This window comes from Haemaphysalis longicornis, unplaced genomic scaffold (assembly GCF_048455015.1).
Source record: "Haemaphysalis longicornis isolate Haplotype H1 unplaced genomic scaffold, Haemaphysalis longicornis Haplotype H1 scaffold_53, whole genome shotgun sequence".
Lineage (NCBI taxonomy): Eukaryota > Metazoa > Arthropoda > Arachnida > Ixodida > Ixodidae > Haemaphysalis > Haemaphysalis longicornis.
Genome location: NW_027526389.1, coordinates 296258 through 318354, shown reverse-complemented (window position 1 = coordinate 318354; position 22097 = coordinate 296258). Strand labels below are relative to the sequence as shown.

The following is a 22097-nucleotide window of genomic DNA, read 5'->3' as shown; positions in this document are numbered from 1 at the left end:
CATTTATATAAACAAGAAGCCGGACTGGTCCCAGCTCAGACCCCTGCGTGATACCCTATGTGACGTCTAGTAATTCTGATTTCGAGCCATCAATTTCGACGTACTGAGTTCTGCCTGTTAGGTGTGCGTGAATCTTTTTTTTTAATGTTCCTTAGGATACCCGTTGGCATAAAATAACCTAGTTACAAGTATAAATGGGCACCCGTCCCTCGAAGGAAGTCAAGAAGGGAGCGGTGGTGGGGTCCCCAGAGCCACCGCTGGAGGTCGGGGGGTCTTCCAGGATGGACGCCTTTGCCTCTCAAGTGTCGCTTTCTGGCTGAGTCCAGTGAAGGACACGCCCATATTAGATGGTTCGCATCAGCTTGATCGGCAGGAGCTGTGCAGAAGGGGAAGGTGTCATCAAACAGGGCACGGTATAGTGGAGGTCACGCCCGAGTCACAGCACTGAAAGCGCCACTCCAACGCGAAGTCTGCGCAGCAAATCCTCTTCCCAGCGAGCAAGTCTACCGGGGAGGTCCATTCCACACAGTGGGATAAGGGCATGTGTTGTGCGACGCAGATTGTAGTTCCGTTGGAGAAACTTTTCTATCCGACCGGGTGTTAATATTGGCAGCGGCCGAGGAATATACGTATGATGGCAAGCCTTATCCGCTGCAATGTGAGCGGGGAGCGTATTCCGCCTAACCCACAATAGCCTGAGATGGCAGAGATACGTGTCTATTAGCGTGTGGATGTCCCTTGAAATAGTACAATTGTTGGATACTTGGCGTAAATCAAGTATGGCCGCCGTAGAGTCTACATAAAGATGTGGGATGGCACCTATGAGGGCGCGCTATAGGGCCGGTTTTAGTGCCTGTAGGCCATCCCGGATGGCTCTGAGCTCCGCCAGTAGAGATTGCAGGGTGCCGATGGTTTGGTACAGGCACGTTTGAGAGGCGTCAGGATAGATGGGACACTGTATCGCAGTAGATAAAACGCCATCCTGGGCCCCAGCATCCACGAAGGCCTCTACCGCCTCATACTGACGCATAAAACAACTAGTGCTCCATTATTAAGGGCTCGGTGGCATCTTATAAATGGAGGAAAAATTTTTGCAGGTTCCGAAAACCCCCTTAGGAGTCACAATGTTGTTAGAAGTGAGACGAGGAGTAAAACAACAGAACACCATTCTGTTCTTCAAAAATACATTTTTTATTGAGACGACACGACGTGGGTCCGTTCTATCACATGTTTTCGCGATAAATATCCGTTGAAGGTATTTCATCGTGACAATCTTCGATGAACTATGTGCGTCAAACTATCATTTTGAGGCTTACAGGTGCTGTTATATTTCACGTGAATGGGGTTGCCGGCCCCACAACTGTTATTATACATCCTTTCGCACAAAAAAGGCATTTTACCTTTTGCATTGTCAGTGATAAAAATTAGACACGCTAGTTCTGCAAGGAAAATTATAGAGGACATTTTGTTTAATTGCTAACAAAGCATAGCAAAACAACAAAGTTGGACACAATGTCACTAAAATAAGAAAGTGAACATCTCCCCAAGGAAGCGCTGAGTGCGTAATAGTGAATACCAACAGTGACTGCGAAAAGCAGCAAGTAAAGGAGCCACCAAGCAGTGCACAGGTAAGTAAGCAAGCCATCAGGCGAGCTGTCTCAGTGGTGGAGCCTTGAATTCATTTCTTGTCCATAATTAACAGAATTACACGTTGGAGATATCTTCCTTGTGAGTGAATGCCCCGTCAAAGCTTTCTAACAATTAAAGCGGCTCTGCTAATCTGTTTCCCAATTCGCACCAATTTGAATTCCTTGTTATGCGAAATAGCCTACTGCCCTTCTGTGACCCCACATGAAAAATGGCATGCTATAGGTGGGACTTGCAGCTTTTCCGGTTTTCTAATTCCCGAAGTCTTCAACAGAATCAGAATCGATGAACAGTGAATCAGAAGAAAAAACTATTTTTAGCCGGTAATTGAACAAACAGTGGTCTAAGTAAATACAAAATAGTTGTACTGTGAAAGGAGAAATTTTACTTTTGATATTTGTGGCATCTGTGTCTTTTTGACGCAATATCGGCTTTCGAAGTATTTATTTTTTTATGAAACTGGGCATATTCCTACATGAGTAAGACTGAACAAATCAATCAAATCACGCTATTTCACAGGTAATAAGGTCATAAAGAGAACCTGGGCCATGCCTCATTTTGAGAGAATGAATAAATTTATTAAAAAGTGAAGTGGAAGGGTAAAAGTACCTCCATTCTCATGAAGCACGCGAAAAAGGGAACAGTTTATGTAATCCGAATATATTTGCGTGAAGTTTCTTCCGTATCCCTGTCCTGCAAGGAAAATAACAAGCAATAAGCACTATTAGAATTTCCAATTGTATTTATTATATGAGAAACCGCCGGTTCGGAATTGTATTATGTAGAAAACGCTCATTTAAAAACGCAAACATTGGAAATAATTGCCGGTTAACGCACAATGTGGACTCTAGCTACAATAAACGTTCGTGTCCCACCTATCCTGACCTACACAGCTACAGAGCATCACACGACAGGGAGAAAAGTGTTTAGACCAATAGATGTTTTTGGTAAATTCGAGCAAAGAATTTAGGTTTCGTTTCTAGTCGCGATAATGACTCATCGCCTGCTGTGGCACATGCTATGAAACGTTTCAAGTAAAAACGTTAGACCAAGTCAACGTTTTCCTATTAAAACGACACTCTACAACGGACATTTATTTTACATCCACCCGCATTAGGGTAGCGCTTTTTTTACTTAAAACATTCTAATGAGAAGGCAGACGGCACAAATCTATGCGATGTAATCATGTGCAGCGGTCGCTGGAAATATCGTGTAGTGCGTATGGCTTTACTTCTTACGAAAACTTGTAAATTACGTTTACCTCAGGATACGTGTGGCGAAATTACTGACAGGTACCCTAATGACGCTTGAACTTTGTTCCATTTCAAAAAACTTACCTCCTTAGACTGGCTCCATTGCAGGGTTTCGACAAAACCTATTTAAAAGTCACATAACCCCGCCGCAGAGCATTACACTCCACGGAGAAACGTTTTTACACTAATGCATGCTTTTTGTAAAATGGCATAAATGATTTGCGTTTCTTTTCTAGTCGTCCACGTCTTAGTCTAAAAACTTTGTAACTGGAGTGTGACGCTTTGTGGCTGTGTTAGTCATGGTATGTGAGATGCCATAATTTATAGTAGCTCGAGTCCTCATTGCCGGTGACCCAGCAATACCATTTCCAAAGCTTACGTGAAGCTTTCACGATAGGCTGGTGTCGACCAATCTAAATGAAGATTCACAAAGTTTTACGTTATTTCCACTGAAGCATGAATTGTTCCAATAAAATAACGTTCTTTTGCAGCAACGGTGGTAGTTGGACGACGTTTGGTTTTGCAAGAAGGCAATTAACAAATGCATACGACATAAGAATCAAAGGGGAGTCGACATGAATTGACGGTTGATGCTGCGAGACGTTGTGCGTAGTGCTGTGACGCTTCGCAATGTCTTTAGTTACAACAGCGCGAAGCAGTGGACGTGAAAATAATTGAGAGGAAATGGTACCCTTTCCTTTTGGGAGGTACATCGTATTCAATGAACTAAGGTCATCCAACTGTTGTGAATGGTATGGTATGTAGAAATATCATATTGCGTATGGCGGTGTTTCATAAGGGAGTCAAGCTATTCTTAATTTATGGTGGATCCGGATTCATGCCAGGTTTTGGTTCCTGCTTTAAGCACATCAAATGAGTATAGTTTTATACTAATATGCCTACTAAGAAAATCTGTCGCAGCAGTCCGATTCGTATCATGGGAGCCGCAATCACAGCTTGTAAGTGGCACGGATTGTGCATAGAATCTATTGGAATCAGATTAACATTGCTCTCTGGTCGTGCGTCCTCCGATCACGTTTGTCACTCTTTTTACCGTTCTTAGTCCGCTGCTTCGGCACTAACGGATGATGAAATCATCCTGATATCCTGGAACCGATGGAACTGGTATACACATCCCGTTAGGTAGCGCAAATAAAACTGCAGGTACATTTGAGGCATAATATATGTACTTAACTGGCAGTCCCCACGTTCGGCTAGTTAACAATGCTCGTTGGGTTGATTTTTGCGATAGTAAGCGAAAAAAGTAGAACCGGAAAAGAAACGACGCATTTAGAATGATTCAGTAAGGGGTGCGAGATTAAAGTAAGCACGAGACGAACAGAACTCCCGCTCGTGCTGTTCCGGGCAGAAGGCGCGCGTGCATTGCAAAGACGGGAAAATGGAATTACATGGGGGAAACTGCTGTTCACTTCATCAAGAGAGGAGGTAGACAGGCAGGTAAAGACCGTAAGGGGTGGTAGCAATAGGCGAGTAACGTCACCACAGCCACTATGGTGAATCACTGCTCTGCTCTTGCGACAGCTTTTAATTGCAGAGCACTTTAGGCACTGGCCTTGTCATCCTCGCTCGCTCGCTCGAGCCAAGTATATAGAGCAACAAGGCGGCTTCCCGGGGTAACGCTGTTGTTCGCGGCGTACCCCGGAGGCTTCGAAAGCCAAGCGGTTTGTATAGTCATAAGCGTTCGAAACTCGTGAAGCGCTGGCGCGTGTAATACATCTTTCCGTTGTTTAGTGCAAAGAAAACTATAGGTGCATTCGAGAAAAAATATGCGTTATTAACCGGCAGCAGCCGCGTTCCTTTTGTTAAGGACGCCCGTTGGGTTGGTTTACAGTGGAGCGCCGGCACGTGCGGGGGAAAGAGCACAAAGCCAACAAAAACTCCCGCTGGCGCAGTTTCAGGCAGGGGGAGCACGAGCACTGCGAAGGCGGGAAATTTGAATTGCACGGGGTGGTAGCAGTAAGCTGATAACGGTGATTCAGCCCATTATGGCGAATCACTGCGGCACTTCGGACAGCTTTCAAATTGAGTGGAACGGTTTAATTTAATTTTTGTCTTCCGCGGCCACTTTTTTTTAGTATATAAACCACCTGTTCAAGTATGTCGTTAACTCTGGCCAGAACAGCTCAATCGACGTATAAGCGCGTATCTTTTCGAAGCCTCTGTTTGGGTGCGTGATGCCACAGCGCTTCGTATAGGTCAGTTTCGCCGCTACGCTGCGTGAGGGCGGTGGATAGGTAGCGTGGCGGCCAACGAGCTATGGCGACAAGCCGGGCCTCTAAAGTGATCTGAACTTAAAAGAAATATGAAGCAGACGTTTGCTTCGTGACGTTGTCGCTTGGTCCTAATAAAGCCCTTGTAACAATATTCTTTCGGGATGGCTTAACAGAAAACACGGACCATGGTTGAGAACGATACCAAGCATTTACATTATTTACAAGCTGACCATGCTAGATCCCACGCAAAGTAAGCGCAGACAGAGTTTATCTTTCTTTAACGGCAAGTGATAATAGTGCTGCGTACAAAAGCCAACTGCCTATTCATGTGTCATAGCACCCCAACCCCCGGGTTAAGGGCGATCGCCTTGGTCAATGAAGCGGCGAAATGACCGGTTAAGTTAGTTTGACTTGAGATCAGTAAAGTAGTGGTCTTCTCCACCGCGGATGACGATTATGGAATTGATGATTGGCGGCCACGCAACAAAAATGTCTTCAAGCGAGTGACGTATCGCTGCCTTGAAGGTGCCTGAAGCCAAGTCGCACAATGGTGCGTCGGATATGTCAATGAAACATGGCAACACAACACGGCTAGAGACAGGACGCAGATGAGTAAAGACACAGAAGTAGCGCTGGTTTGATTGATTGATTGTAGGGTTTAACGCGCCGACGCAACGCAGGCGATGAGGCGCGCCGTAGTGGAGGGCTCCGGATTAATTTTGACCACCTGGGGATCTTTAACGAGCGCCGAAATCTCGTACACACGGGCGTTTTTGCTTTTCGCCTCCATCAGAAAAGCGGCACCCGCGGCCGGGAATCGAACCCGCGACCTCGTGCTCAGCAGCGCAACGCCTTAGCCACTGAGCCACCGCGGCGGGTAAGTAGCGCTGGTGCTGTCTCCAGCTGGTAGACTAGCGCTGGTCCTACATTTAAGGAGACCTTTCTGGTGTCTTCGGAGGGCCTGAAATTCACTCGCGAATTACCGAATAAAGGTGGCCTGTAGTTCCTCTATGTTTGCTTTGCGTTTAGTGGCGAACACATGTGGTGGGCGTATAGGTCGCGGTGAAAAAAGGCAAATTTAAACTAACATGAATCTCATTCGAAGAAAGTGAAAGGGGTATTGGCGTTAGTTGTGTTCGCGGTGCCCTCGAGAAACCCTGTCCGCACCAAGTTGCCGATAGCGTACAAAACAAAGTTGCTCGTTTACAAGATGCTGGCTTCGCTCGGGAAGCGATAGCGTCTGTGGTGGAAAGCCTATTGCGTGACGTTAAGTCAGGCGCACGATGTCAAGTGCAAGATAAAATTTGCAATAAAAGGAGGCCTCAAGGCGTCTCGTACGTTCACGATTTCTACCACTGTTTTAAAAAGGTGGCTGGGAAGTCTTGTGCCGACTTCGTGTTTACCGCCCCGGAAAAACTAGCACGAATGTGCTCTGTAGGGAACAGCGAGAAAAACAACAACCACTGCACTAAGAAGCATGCCGCGTGGTTTGTAGGTTGCAAACCAGGTGTTGTGTACGAAGTGGCTCTATCGTATGGAAAATGATACATACGGAATACTGGTGCATCAATTGTAGACTCTGATAATACCTCAAAGCTAGCTGATCAAGCGCACGGTCAGGAGGGCCATTTAGCTGGCCACTGCGGCCGCTTCCTGTTCGTTCCATACTGCGTTCCACTTTTCGAAAAAAACACGCGTTTTGTGTGTTTTTCAATACCAGGCCAGTCATGTATTTTTTGAAGCGCAGTGCGTACTGAATGCTAGTGACAAGTGTGTAAGCACTGCATCTATGGTGTTTTCCAAAAAAGAAGAAATAGATTATCCTAATGTGTGCTTGCAACGTGCTTAAAAACTGATACACTTAACCTAGTCGCGGTAAATGTTCCTGATTATCTGGCCCATGTTCGCGCATGCGCCGTCTCTGTATACTTTTTGAGTCTTGTATAATAATTCAGTTGTTGCAGTGCTAGTCCTGCGTCTGTCTTCGTTAAAGGCCTGCCTCAAGCCGCGCTGTTTTACCATGTTTCATTACTCCAACCAACTAGCCCACGTTAACGCATTAGATAGAGCATTACTAAATCGTTTCTACACAACTGGCCTCAGTTGCTCTTCGTTTATTCTCTCGTACCAAGTACACGAAAGTGTCCCTAGGCCACGTAAATATGTTGCGGAGGGGCTGAGGCTACCGAGACGGCTCCCGTGCCCTCGTCAATAGCGTCCACGTCGAGATGGTGTGAAGCTGGAGCAGGGTGAAGATTACTCCGCACACTCCACACAGATCTTACGTGGTGCCAGAACCGATGAGATAAGCTGTGCCTCAGAATTATGCATTGTACAGAAAAAGCTTGTTCATACGAACAGCAAGGGAGCGTTATTTCAGTTCTAATAACTGAAACTTTGAACTAATGAAAGTGAAGAGTAATAACACTACACAACGATTGGAAAGCCGTCGGCCAATCTTCAATTTGATGACTGAAAAAACCTGTTATTCCAGCCTGCTTTTTGTTTATTCATGGTACAGATCCGCTTTTGAGCCAATTCGGAGCTATGGGAGCAAAATGCCTTCTGTTCGTGTTCTTAGAAACCAAACAAGAGACGGGCGTCATTCAATCCGGCCATGACTTCGAGCGGACGGCCGCCGTAATGATTCGTCCTTGACTTCCTTATCGTCACTGGTATTGACAGTGCATGCGTTTGTCGCCTAAGACATGATGTCCTCGTCTGTCAGCGCACCACACGGAACTGAACACGCGTTCGCACCGACGTTTTCCGCAAAGAATACGGCTTTGAAAACTTCCGCCATTGGGGTTTCGCTGGCTTTACTCGATTTTACCATCTCTCCTAGTTTTATGCAGAAATGCATTAGAGCCGGGTGTTGTCTTGCGTACGTTGGCCGGCGTCCGCAGCGCGTCTTATGATGATTGTGGCATGATGCCCCTAGGGATTGGCCAACCAAACAATCCATCACGAGATAGCTTCGCGTTCAACCACATCGTCATCTTCCCGTAGGGGAACCGCTAAAGAAGAAGAAGGACAAGAAGACAAAGCTGCGAAGAGGAGGGCTGCGTGAGTTTTGGCTACCGTTATCCTCCTCGGCCGGCGCATCTTCCCGATCTGAACCCGGTCGAAGAGCGGCTCATCGCGCCTCGACTCCCCTTCATGAGCATCAGGCGGCTGACTCGAGGCAACGGGCAGTTTGGAATCAAGGAACAGGCGGTGAACGTGCCCATCGACGTATCGAAGGTTGTGCGGTGCCTTCCTCGCATGGTACCCGAGGACGTTGCGTTCGACGTTCACATCAAGCGGAGGGTGATGAGTCCGGCAACGTACAAGCGCGGGTTGGTGAAGCGCGGCAACATCCTGGCTTGGCTCAAGCACCTGGAACACACCCCGCTGTATCGCGCCATCAACGTTCGGGTCGATTGGAGTCGGCTCGATCACTTCGATGACGGCGGCGAACGAGAGGAACCGCAGGAAGACGACGTCGATGATGCTGACGGTGAGTACGAAACGATTCCCGACGACTTTGACGTGAACGATCCTCTGCAGTTGGCGGTTGCGCTCAACGCGGTCTCGAAGACGCTTCAATATAACGAAGCGGAAATGACGGGTGTGGGAAAAGAAAAAATAAATGATTACGCTCACACTCTCGTCTCTCTCTTCGCCATTAATCGCATCACACTCATCGGTGCACCCAATGCATTTCTGCATCCTCACGATCCCCCTCGGGGAGGTGCGGGGGAATTTTTTCTCTCCATTCCGGAAATGACGCAGCATTGTCTGTAGGTAGCGGCTGCGTTTCAGTGGCCACATGCTAAGGGATAAGGCGCTGCTAAGGTAGTCGGTAGTAGGAATTATCTATGGCGGAACCCACTCGCGTTCGAATTAACGGGCTTCTTGAAATTTCTGCAAAACTTCGTCGGGCAAATTCGTACACTTGGAATGATGCATAAATTCTCTAAATTGAAGTTCGATTTCAGAAAAATTTCCAGTATTAACACCATTTGCTAAATAACCGTGACACAGCCCGCGCCGGGTATGCGCAAAAAAGAGCTTTGTTTTTTTGGAGGATGGGTGCTCATTCTGCCATGCTTAGGAATCTACACTTTCGCTTTCGTCTGAGAGCATTACTGGCTTTAATAATTAGAAACCCATCGCATTAAATTTAAATGGAAACCCATCGCAGTAAATTCATCAAGTCATGGTCACAGAAGTGCGTCTCGCCTGGATACTACAGCCCTATTTCTGTGTAAATTTGAGTGAGAAACTATTCTATCAAGCTCGCGCGCAGTACCTTTCACTACGTCATGTAAAGGTGCAGTAAATACGAAATTTCCAAACCAGCCATTTAAATACTCAGTGAAACAATATAAACAATGTTTCCGGTTGTACAGAGCCGTAGCGAGTTATGAGCGTCCCAAATGCCAGAATGGAGCAAAGTTTTATGTTGTATTTAGAGGCACTTTAGAGAGCAGCCAATAAGACCAGCCAATCTCTTATTTCTTTTCATACAAGAGCGAATTTGAATTAAGGCGTCCTTGTTTAGGCCGAGTTGACGTTCAGTAGAGCACTAAATTTCAGGTGTCGTGCTATGTGATTAGCAAGAAGAAAGATCAGGAACGTTAAAGGTCAAAATCTTGCCTGAAACATACGTTGACCGAAATGATGAGAACACAAAATGAACATGTAGAATTTTGCTTCTTTTTCAAAATATTTCCGCACTACCCGGCATCTCTAAAAGGCCTCTAAGCAAATAGGTTGACTGAAATCAATGGGATATTTTGAAATTGGTCATTTCCTTCTATTGATTCACCCTTATTTTATATCAACTGAAATACATTATATTACGCCTAGAATACGTCAGACTCAATGTTATCATAGCAAGCACAGCAGGTATTAAGATCCAACGGGTCTCTTAACATGTTAGGAAAAAAAGATATGACCATAAAATTTGCAGCACATGCAAATGTGAACAAACCTATCCTTACATTGTTAATAGATTGCCAGCAAATGTTCGTTAAATATTATACAAGAGCGAACAATTAATAATATATACCTGGTACTTTGCGAATGCACACAGAATTCGGACGTTGTCTCTCTGTTTTGTTTTCGTCCAAAATGTCTTTTTCTTTGTCCTTATAAAAGAAAGTCCCATACTTGTGCTCCTTCCCCCTGTTAATACAAAAGGCAACATTAATTTTGTACTGGTAGGTTTATCAAGTTTTGAGAAATAATTGATGTGGCATTACGGAAATGACTTGTAATGCGAAGTTGCAACGGTCTGTTGAAATATTCATTCCAGTGTAGACGGAAATAAAAAAATGGCTGCGGCTTATCTCAGGTAATCTTGGATATGCAAAGCAAAAGCTTGACTTAGTCTGGTGGAGTCTTGGTTTCGTTTGATTACACCTTTGATTTAGCTGTATTGCCAATCACGTCTCAGCCGTTCAGTTCCGTGCAACGTTCCAGAAGGAGGCCGGGCGAACGCGGCGTTCATTCCTGGCGAACGCATAGTTCTCTTCTCAAGTCGCGAGACGTGTTACGTTGCCCCAAACATCCCAGCGCCACATGCGTGGGAGGCTGCGAGCGTGGTTGGCTGCCTCGGCCGTAGCGGCAGTGGCGATAGCAGCCGGCGCCCGCAGGCGCCAACATCGGGCCCGGCGAATCACGCGATGCGCTTCGAGGGCTGTGTCGAGGGGGGGGGGGGGGGGATGTCTCTTGTCAAAAGGACATTTTCGAATCCTCCACGAAATCGCGGTGCGAAAGTAGTAAATCTTTCCTTTAAAAAATGGTACACCTCGTAAAGCGTTGCACGACTCATAAATTTTGAGAAACTTTCGGTTCGCTGTCACTCACAAAATTCGTGTTTCGAAAAGACGGAAACGTCGCGCATGAACCACCCGTCATACACAGCACCACAAAGTTAACGTTCAAAACGGCAACAAACGCGACAGCGATTATGAGAGTTACAAGTGTCGTATACTTCGACTCAACGAGCGACTGAAGAAGAGACGACAAGAACAGGCTTCTCGTCTCGACTCAGCTATGCATAGACCGTTTACAGGGCGGATCCCTGGGAGCAGCCAAGCCGGACCAAGTGACGTCTTCCGGCGTAGCTGTCCTTTTGGAACTTTTGGAACGCGTTTCTCGCTGTGAACTTTGCCCACGCCTGTACGAATCTGCGGGCGAGCGCTGGCGCGGCTTCATGGCGAATTTGGTCATTTTTCTGAGTATTTCTCCGAATCGGAACTTATGGTTCGGTAAGGTAGGGCGTGCCAGCCTTGAAAGAATACTTCGTCAACAAAAATCGCTCATACATGTTCTTGTGTCCGTCAGAGTTTCCTCTCCAGGCGTTTCGTTCGAGAAGCAACTGTTTGATGGCTTTTGCTTTTTTTCTATTTCTACGTGCTCTTTTACGAAGTCAATGCCAGAAGCCTCTAAACAACATAATATGACTTAATTTTGCATGTATGAATGATGTTTCCAAAGCGGTTTTTTAAAGGCTTTCCTTTCCGGCGTAATCAAAATGGTTTGCTTTGGACGCACCATTTTATCAATATGAATGTCTGTAATTACCCTTGCACTGGTTTGGAAGCTGTATGTTCCTTTTGGCCGTTTTTTTAAGTTTCCACAAGTGAAGAAAAGTCAGCAGTGCCGCTCTAATTACCAGCTGAGTTACAATTGACGCTGCAATCCTTCCATACCTGTTCTACGATATCACCTATCGTTTCGTCGGTGTGTGCTAACTTCCGGCTATAAATATACACGCGCTGAAACTGCCATATGGCGCATGGAATGAATACAAAATAGCCCATCGTAGCCCCCAAAGAGAAGTGCGCTCGTGCACAATTAGCGAAAAATTATTTCTGGTTCGGTGAAGATTCCAAACGCTCAATTGAAGCGCCCAAGCGTTGATGAAACGTGAGAATTTCTCCTGAGCTAGCACATAAGGCTGTTAAGGTGAGAATGTTTTGCATTTTTGTAGTAAGCATTACAGAATTGCTCCGGCAGCAAATATTATAACTTCTGGCCATCTTTATGTACATTTTTACTCATCTCTTCATATGATTTCCTTGCAAGACTTTGTGTAATAAGTTTTCAATGTTCCTAGCTTCATGGCTTGTAACGGCTATAACAGCGCATGTGGAAGTCAGAGATTTCACTTCAGCAGCAGCCTTCCATGTATTTATGCGCGGTCTACGCTAAACCTGTTATGGCTTATCCGTTTCAATGCTAGCAGAGCGGACCCAGAAATTATGACTTAAGATTGCACACTTTGTAGTGTGCTCAAAGGTGCTTTCACAAGGTGCAGTATGCTCGCAGGGCTGCGGTTATAATCGCAAAATCCAGACGCCTTTTCACTGCTTTTCCACACCGTCTGGTCTACTTGTCGTAATTAATGAAATACGCCGGATCTACGGAGTGTACCTAAACTGGGAAGTGAAAGATGGAATCGTGCTAGTGGTGGCGGCGTGCCAGGGCGTTCACACGTCCCTTATATTGGAGCGCTTCCGCAAACGTGCTATTCCATGTCACGACGACCAACATCATTTCCGACTGCATTGACTACCTAAATTTTGGCTTTTCCTTGTTGCTATTATATTATCCTAGCGACGCACTTTACTTCGGCTTATGCCAATCTACGGTAGAAACGGAAAGTACAAGTACGCGGGGCGAGTGATAGCGAGTGCGGCGCCGGGGCCGCCTGCTTTAGGCGGGACTGACTAACTGGTCGCTGTAAACGGCCTATAAGCGAATGGGGCCAGTCGAAAAGCCGTAAGGGCGAGTTAGTTCTACTCACGGGCAAGGCTGTGTTGACGCACTCGTCGGCCTTGTTCGGCAGGGCGCGAGGAGTCCAATATGTAAACGCAGCGAACAGCTCTGGTTCGCGCCTGCTCTCCCCTCCCATAGATTCTTTGGATACAGTTCATATAAATGCGGGTGGATCAAGATAATCTTCATGCGTAATCCTCATCTGGGTGTAATCCTCACGCAATCCTCATCTAGTCGCAACTTTTTTCAGCTGAGACGAGAATAATCCGCTATTTAGCGAGCAGTTGGCTTCCGTGTTTATGAGGAAATCCGCCCTTAAAAAACTGGATGGCCGGCACTTTCCTCGAGTGCCGGTGCGTCGGCGCTTCCTATCTCGGTTTGTGCGTGTTGACAGTCGTCTACTATGCATCGTCATTGTCATCGTCTTTTCATAGGCAGGCTTGGTAATCTCGGTAGGCGTCGCGCCATGTGGCTGTCTTCGCATTCAGGGGTCACGTTAGCGTTAAATCATGTGGTCAGGCGTGGCCACGCCATGAATAATGTTCTTCAGTGCGTCCTTGCGTCGCAGAACGTTTAGTGTTTTTCGCCTTAGAGCAACTACACCTTCAAGATTTAGTTTCCCCTAAGTTAGCTAGGGGACCTCCCACGCATGAAGTCTGCAATGTGTCGACGGCTTGGCAGTAGGTATTGGTAGGGGGACGGCGAATGGTTCAAGCATGCTAAACCTCGGATGGTATTCGACACGCACTCTTCGACCTTTGTAGGGCTCCGGCCACGCGGTAAATAAGCATGGTACGTAGACTGAGAAGCCTTACAAGCCGAGCATCCTATAGGGGAAGCGACGGCTGATGTGGTCGGCCACTCCGCTGTACCTTCACAGAGGACGATTTTCTAGGGTTCGCCATACGTTTGTTTTCCTGTGCGTCTGGCTACGGAAGGCCAGGTGAGCGGCAGCAGAAGGCTTTACGGCGGGTTTGATGAGCAGTTAGAGGTGGGCGGGGTCGACGAACCGCTGCGGAGTAAGGCATACTTTGTGGCTCACGGAGTAGTTCAGACGGCGCAGAACTTTCCAGTGCTTGTTGAACTTCTTCCCGGATCACTTCTGGGCAACTTTGGGTGCGGCGTTGCTGGGAGAAGTTTCCGCAGTTGTTCTCTGGTGACTGCGTGGATTGTTTGGCGCTGTGTATTGGGTATACTAGGCCCCGGCACCAATCGTCTCCGACACCAGCGCATTGGTTGGCCCTTTGTACCTCCCAGTTAGTATTTCAAACGTCGTCTCCATCGCAGCCGCCCCAGACGCGAATTCGGGCACTGTTTTCGAGGGGTTGCGGACAAAGCATGCGGGAGCTCTTGCTTAATTCCTCGGTCATTTCCGGATCTGCATGGCGAGAAAGTCGCGGCGACTCCTCAACAATTACGAGCACGCTTTAATTGGGATGCCGCGTCCATGCCTGCAGCCACTGCTCGTCCCGTCACTTGCGTACGAGAGTAATGAACGTTTTCAAAACCTCCGTCTTGAATAACTCCTTTGTCGGCAGCAAAGGTTCGTGGTTTTCAAACCAAATGCGTGCACAGACTTCCAGATACTTGCCTCAGTGTTTCGTCACCACCCCATCGGTTAAATGTGCGGACTCTTTCGGGATGGTCCAGCCATTCTTCATGATCTTTTCCTGATTACCCGTCAAAAGATGGGGGCGCCCGAGGTTGATGGAGAACTACAGGAGTGCTGGCAGTGTTGCTCGTCCTGGATACGTTGTTCATGGCACCATTCGCGATGTATGAGGACTTCAATTTATCCTGCAGTAGTCGAAACTCTGGCTGGAGGCCATGATGTTGGTGGTCGGCACGAGTTGGACTAGGTAGACTATTTGAAGAGGGTCTACATTGCATGTACCCCGCACCTTTCTAGATGTCGTGTAGCCAGAGAGGATGCGGCTGTCTTGTAGGAAAAGCAAATTTATTGTAGTAAACTTATTCTCCCCTAATGAAAGAAAAAATTAGACAGGCGGCGAAGGAAAAGTCAACAAAGTGACGTGCGCAGGTGAGTGTCGGTTATCGAATAGCACGGCTTCTGCGCGGCGAGCATTTATCTTTCACCGTCATTGTTTCTCTAGCCGCAAAAATTACGTTGAGAACACTGGAGATCACAGAATATTATTCTAGTGCAGTAACGAGAAGCCAAAACACTCTCCCTATTCATTGAGATGACCCATGTGGTATAAAAAAAGAAAGAATGGAACACGTGGTTTGCTTGGCACACAAATAACGCCGCTGGACGCGGCTGGGCGTCAGAGCAAAATGCATGCATTAAGCAACCCAACGCATGGTTCGCGGCAATGCGTGGTCCTTTGTTACGCTCCTTCAGCTGTAATGTGAGCATTGCAGGAAAAACAATAATATGGTTGGTCTCCAGGGCGTCAAAACTAATTTGATACACTCAACTAAGACTCACCCTAGGCGTAGGTCTTTCTTCAAATGTAAAACCGCAAAATTTCAATTTCAATTTTATTCACTTCTAAGTTGGTGAATTTGGCATTTACAAATTTTGGTACATATGTAACGATTATAACAGATGAGAACAGCACTCACGCTATGGTGTAGTTGATATAGTACATAGTGTAGTTGACCTGCTCTTCGGTCACGTTGTCAGTTACAAAGTACAGGCAATCTTCATGGACTACATGAGTTTTGGGTGTGTAGCTGAGTCCATAAAGCCATCGTCGGTGAGAGGTGTTGAATTCCTAAAAATAATTTGAAATTTTCAGTTTTTATTGAGGAAAGTTGATTTGCCGCTTTGTTAGAATTTTTTGAGAAAAAAAGAAAATATAGAATATAACGCCGAATCTCGAGGAACGGAACACAAATCAGTTGCCGTTGGCACCAAAGATGTGTTTCTCGTATTATTTGAACGGAAGGTAAGTTTGAACCAAATTGAGAAAAACGGAACCGTTCTGGGCAGAGGTAGCCTGGATTGCTCAGTGGTCAACCCAATTTCTATGTGGACTCAATGAAGTAATTTCACCAATCTCATCAGAATCTACACTTTTTGACTTGCTGAATTGGAACGTAAACAGAATATGGAATGCCTTAACACCCATTATCGCGGCTAATTTTTTTTTTTTTTTACATGGCAGCCTATCACGACTCTATTCATTTCAAAAAGCACCGTTCTTACTTTTGCAGTGTCCCGAAAATGTAAAGTTTTAAAATACGCCTGATGTAAACAATATATGTAATACCTCAGTTTCCTTAAAATAGCGAACACGACGAGTTTGCAATTTTTTATTATTTTAATTATATAAGTTGGAGTGAAGTGGGCAATCAATGTCAAGTTGTATTGTGAACACCTAGGTTGGGAAAGAACCAGCAGTTGAGATTCATTCTCTTCGTTAGAACTTTCTTTGGACAATTAATCAGGCCTATATCAGCCCGATTGGAAGTGACATACCAATGGAAAATGATTGGCACATTACACGCACCACGTGCACAAAATTAGAAACGGTACGTGAAGAGAAGTCGAGCTGCTCAACATATTTTTGGGAGGAAGTTATAATAAAATTATAGCAGCATCTAGACGTTATTATTGGCTGTAACAATGACCTTGGTACGAGAATTTTAGGGGAGCTAAGGGCAAGGAAATCTTGACCGTTTCCTTTCAATGCGGGAAAAAGCAATCGTAACGCAGTTTGTGACGTGCGCTTTTAAGCAGCCTTATCAATGTAAAATAGCACACGCTTTTGCAATAGGAATGTGAAAGTCACGCTTCCAGAACACATTAACGTGGCCAGTATTCAGTATTAAAAACAGCCTTAAGGCCGAATTATAAACCCCAGGATTTCCAAATTTTCAATTGGTAATGTGCCCGAGAAGAGCATGATGTCAGCTGAACCTTCAACCTTAACCCATTTGCGTTTTTCCCATTAAAGGTAATTAAAACCTCACACATATAATCCTTCGGCCCGGAAAGGGTGGAAATCATGTTTCACCTTTTGTAGGCGGGTAACTCGCTTTGTTATATTAACCCTTTCGTAGTAATCCCTGTTCTGGCGCACATGGTACGGTAAACACTTCACATTCTTATTTATAACAGCCGGGGATCTCCTTAGCACGCGGAGTCGTAATATGTTCTAAGCCTTCTAAAAGTAAATGTTCTTACGGCGATCAAGCATTCTTGAGATACGTGTGGACCCCAGTACAAGAAAAAAAAGTTTCTGTTTATTGCTCTTCCTCCAATACAAGACAGAAGCAAACGCACATTGAAAGGACAGTGCTCGCCAGAATACGTTTGATTACTTTTATTTGATTTAAAAAAACAGAACTTGTATTTATGGTCATTAAAAGTCACGTGAAGGTACAGTCGCTTCAGTAGTTTCTACGTTGATAATAACCCATTCTGTACAACAAATGATCGCCAGTTCAATCTGGTAAAGCGGATTACAGGCAACCAAACAAAGCTGACTGACACAGTGTTTGGAACTTGGGTACGAACTTTTTACGGAAGTTGCGCTGAAACTGGCCGATTCTTCAGGTCATTCAATATCTGAACATGTATGAAATCAGGGGCTAAACTTATCGATGGCCGTGTGGCCCATTTTGGTAGAGCCAATACACGTCTGGAACGTTTAGACATTCTTCACGTGCCCGCCATCTGGGAAACCCGAGTATAAGCGACCTGCCGACTACGACAGATGGGGAAATTTAATATATAGAACGGCAAATTTTTGGACTAAAGTAACCATGGAGGTCTATAAGCGAAACAAACCAGGAAATCTACAAACAAACCCCAGACACGAAAGTCTGGCACTTTTATATTGTAATGGGTAGCTGAGGTTTCGCACACCCTTATTGCTTGACGGGACTCAAAAATCGATGGTACCCCGCCCACAAACTATTTCTGTGTCAAATCAAAACTCCGTGCTTAAGTGACTTGTTACCCAGTCCCTTGAGCGTGTTGATTTCGTTGACTGGGTACCGATAATCAGAAGACACAGTCCGCGTGAACCCTGACATTCTTAAGATGAGCCTGAAAACTTGTTACCTGTATGATGTCTTGGTACTTGAAGTAGTGGTAATCATGATCAATACGTATTTCTTCGGTTTGGTACCCGTTACTTATGATGCTGATTGCTTGCAAAAAGGAAACGGCTAAAATAACACGCAACATTGGAAACTTTCGTGTTTCATACGCAAGCGTGTAATGCGCGCGAAATCCTCCACAACGCTAAATAAGCCCTCTTCATGACTGGGCTTTGGCATTCTTTTATATATAGTGAAGCGCTTTTGTAGGCTATAAAGAAAGCACCTTCGTCATCATCAATGACGTCCTATTCAAACCTGCATCAGACGATGACATCACCCCGTGCAAAAGTTGGTGGTTTTCCTTGAATTTTGGCTTCGAATTTTTTGTTGCTGGTGCATTTCATATTTGCAGTTGTCATTACTCACGGCTCGGCGCTTGTGATATATAAAGTGGGAATTATTTTAGCGAAATGTCGAGAAGCGACTGTGTTAATGACCTGGGGGAATTGTGTCGGAGTTCAAGCACATTTCAAAGGTTAAGCAAGTCTTCTTCTTTGGAAGTCTGACTTCTAAGGAAGTCTGACTTCTTTGGGACGAGTGACACGCATTGTCTCAAAATTCCTCTTTGGGGCCTCGCAGTATTACGTCCACTAGATTTGTAATTTAACTGCATCTCGTAACGTTAGCTAAAGACGTGTTTAAAATGGGAACAAGTTGATCAAATCCTTCATTCTTTACGACGTGGCTCAATTTCATGTTTCATCAGATGCGCAGGAGTACATCAGCGTGTATGACAACGTGTAGCGGTTGACTAAGAGAGGTTGCTTTGGTAAACCTTATAATTATAACATGGTGCGTCGTCATACATGTAATATATGTCTATATTTATACGCACAGTCTTGCCATGAACAATTCAAATACGAATCGGGGAGCACACGGCCGAAGATACCAGTGCGTCACCTGACATGCGTTGTGGAGAGGACGGGAGCGAGGCTGCGTGTCGCACTGCGATAATTTCCCTCTCCTCGTTCGGATGCTTGCCTTGTCACCATGCCGTAAGAGCACTGCAAGCACTGCAAGTACTACCGCTGCTGCAGCTGAAGGTGTTGGTCGCAATAAGTGCAAAGCCGTGCGTAATCGCTTGCAGCTGCGGTCAGTTCTTGCGTAGGAAACGCGTGCACGCTCTCGCAAGGCATACTCTTGAGCTCATCATGCTTTCTCGAAGAAAACCAGCGCACAGATATGGAGACAAAAACAAATGTATGCCGCCTAACTTCTGATGGCAATGCATTGTTTTGCGTTCGTGGTGCAGTGGCTCGGGCATTGAACAATGAGCTGGCCGCCGAAAAGAATGCGCCTTTGTTTGGTTGAGTCATGGCTGAGTTCCTTGGCGGATTCGGTGCTTGTAGCAAACAATAGATATACTACCAGACTGCGTCTATAATCATATACATTAACTGCAACTTTTGTGCGGGCTGGGAAAATCACAGGCAGAATACTAATATTCACAAAAATTAAGAATATATGGAGGTTTAACCATTTCATAGTCCAGTTTCCCTTGCACAACAGTTTTGGCGGCGTGAATTTGTCGTTTTTTTTTTTTTTTGTCAGGCGCCTCAGTGCTTGTAGAAGTCTGCGGATCCAGCGGGTATTACTGAGCATGGTTTTAACGTGACCCAGCTGTTCATCGTTTTTTGCTGTAGTTACTGCATTTCACATGCAAAGCTATGTCGCAATGTGACGCCGGCACACACGGGGAATAGGAGCTCGTGTGAACCGAGCACACAGTGGCCGCATCACGAACAATTGTTTTCATCGCTCTTGCGGCATAGCGAAAAGGCAAGCATGCGAGCGAGCAGAGGGCAACATATCGCAGTGGGACACGCAGCCTCGCTCCCGTCGTCTTAACGGCGCTTGTCCATGCGTTTTCTACGGCCACTGCCACGTGACGCCACCGGAACCTTCGGCCGTGCGCTCCACGGTTCGTGTTTAAATTGTCAATGACTGTACATATTAGATGCGACGCATCTCCAGCGTCGTCGCGGCGTCTGCACACCACCTGCGCATGCGCAAACTCTCTTCAGTTCTTCTCGTCAACAGTTGTGTGCAACGCGCTCTCTCTGTCTCATTATCATAACAGCTGCGCGCGCTTCGCTAACGCTTCTCTCTCGCATTTGCTCTCGCTGCGCATGCGCAACTCTCCTCCGTTCGTCTCCTCTCCTTCAAGTGCTGAATATAAGCGGTGAGCGCGCTTCGCCGGTTCAGTCAAGTGCGTTCGCTTGACTGCGCTTGACTTTGCTTGTGCTTCGCTTGACGACGACGACTCCGTTGCTTCTTCCGATGTAGTGCGATGGAAGCAACAGTGCCGTCAGCGAGTGGTTTGACACAATCGAGTACCAGCGTCAATCTAAACGCTGATGGCAACGTTACTTCAACTGAAGACAAGGCAGCGAAGCGACGGGCACGTGACGCTCAACGTTTCACGCGATTTAGAGAATCAACCCAACGGAAACGCCAATTGAACCCCCCGATGCGTCGCATCACATCAGGGTTCCCTCGCGGGAAGATGAGCGTAATTTTGTTCCAGTTGTTATTCCGACGAAGGCTTACCGCATGCCAAAATGTAAATACGGTTTCCAGTTCGTTACCCCTTCTACAGAATATGATCGCCAGTATGAAGAAATCAATCGGTTTTGTACTGCTCGGTGCTCGGTTCTCATGTCAGCAAGTGGAAGGTATTCGTCAGCAGTGTCTGGAGCAGCGAGAAAGGCTGCAGCGAATGTGGCACGTGAGAGGGGGAGCGCATCAGCATCGACATGCACGCGCCAAGGTCGGTATATCACGCTGGTGTCATATAACTGGAGCCGGAGAGCCAAACGCCAAAGTGTCCAGACAGGTCTGTCAGGGACGAACGTCACAAAACTACGTGATGGTCAATCACGACATCGAATTGCGTGCCCTATGCATATGGCATATATTTATGGATGATCCCTCCGATGGCTGGGCACTCCACCATGATGGAGTAGTTTTATTCCGCCTCTGTAGTGCACAACTTTCGTGAAACCTGGCTTTGCGTTGCACACCACCCAGGGCGACATCACTGGCTTTCCATTGAATTCCAGTAGGTGCACAAGTGTCAAACTGCCGGTGTCTCAGAGGTGAAGACGTCAAAAGCCACCGTAGCGGGGTGAAACCTTCATCGCATGACGGCGACCAACTGGCTATGTGCTTATCCACCGTAAGGTGCTTAGTTACGGGTGAAATAAAATAAACTTGGGGACGAACCAACAAGGGCATAATTTAATAAACCAGCGTAGTGTTATACTGGATGGTTTGGAGAGTGCAATAACAGCTTGAGTAAAAAATCGGGGAACAGCGCAAAACGGGCGATGCAGACGAAGAAGGAACTCCACTGGCGTTACGATTCTTTTCCTTTGTCTTGTACATCGTCGTTTTTGTGCTGTTCCACTGTTTGTTAACCATGCATGAACCAACTTGCCCGATCCTCCACCTTAGCATCTTGAAGTTGGGCTAGATAAGGAAGGCCACCGTGCTTTGAAACGTCATGACCGAAATAGTAAGCTTACAGGCGGGAAAGGGGAAATTTTCAAGCTTGAGATGAAGGTTTACGACGGTCACGCATTTCAGTACTTATTCAAGGCGCTGCTGGTGGCTATCAAAGTAGAAGAAAATTACAACAATACCGTTACGGGAAAAACTCTGATTTGCAAGTATGTACACTACTTACAGAATAAGTAAGCACAGGGCCACTGTCGATTATGTATATCCGGATGTAGTTATTCGCATTTGTCTCCGTCCCTCATACCGTCACGGTACAACTAGTTTTTGATGACAGTTATATGGCACTGCCAATCTCCGATTGGTAATGTTCTGTAACAAATTCTCGTAGGCGTCCCGTGAGTCTTGAAATTACCCACCACTTCATGGAAGCGCTGTCTCGGTGCTCATGAGCCGTGTGCGGAGGTTTGGCGGTATGGCTTAAAGCGGTAAACTTGTATGATGTCCACTGCAAGACAGCTGGAAGGTAATTGCTGACGAGGGGCGATATTGTATTTTACTGACATAACTTCACGCAACAGGGGGCAAGGAGCCAGAGCACCTGGGTTCCTCAATTTAAGAAGCCGCCGTCTATGCGCTTGCTCCATTTACT

At 46.2% G+C, this 22097-nt stretch overlaps 1 long non-coding RNA gene across 2 annotated transcripts; it reads right to left on the bottom strand.

Moving 5' to 3' along the window:
• Positions 1-1183: 1183 nt before the first annotated feature.
• On the bottom strand, positions 1184-19034 carry LOC144140873 (uncharacterized). 2 transcript variants are annotated; one of them, XR_013316375.1, is made up of 5 exons: positions 18887-19034; positions 15497-15648; positions 10191-10306; positions 2257-2340; positions 1184-1439 (listed from the first exon to the last, which is right to left on the bottom strand). It is a non-coding gene; the product is annotated as an uncharacterized LOC144140873 (long non-coding RNA). The 2 variants fall into 2 exon arrangements; XR_013316376.1 differs by lacking the exon at positions 18887-19034 and adding an exon at positions 17946-18191.
• Positions 19035-22097: the final 3063 nt, after the last annotated feature.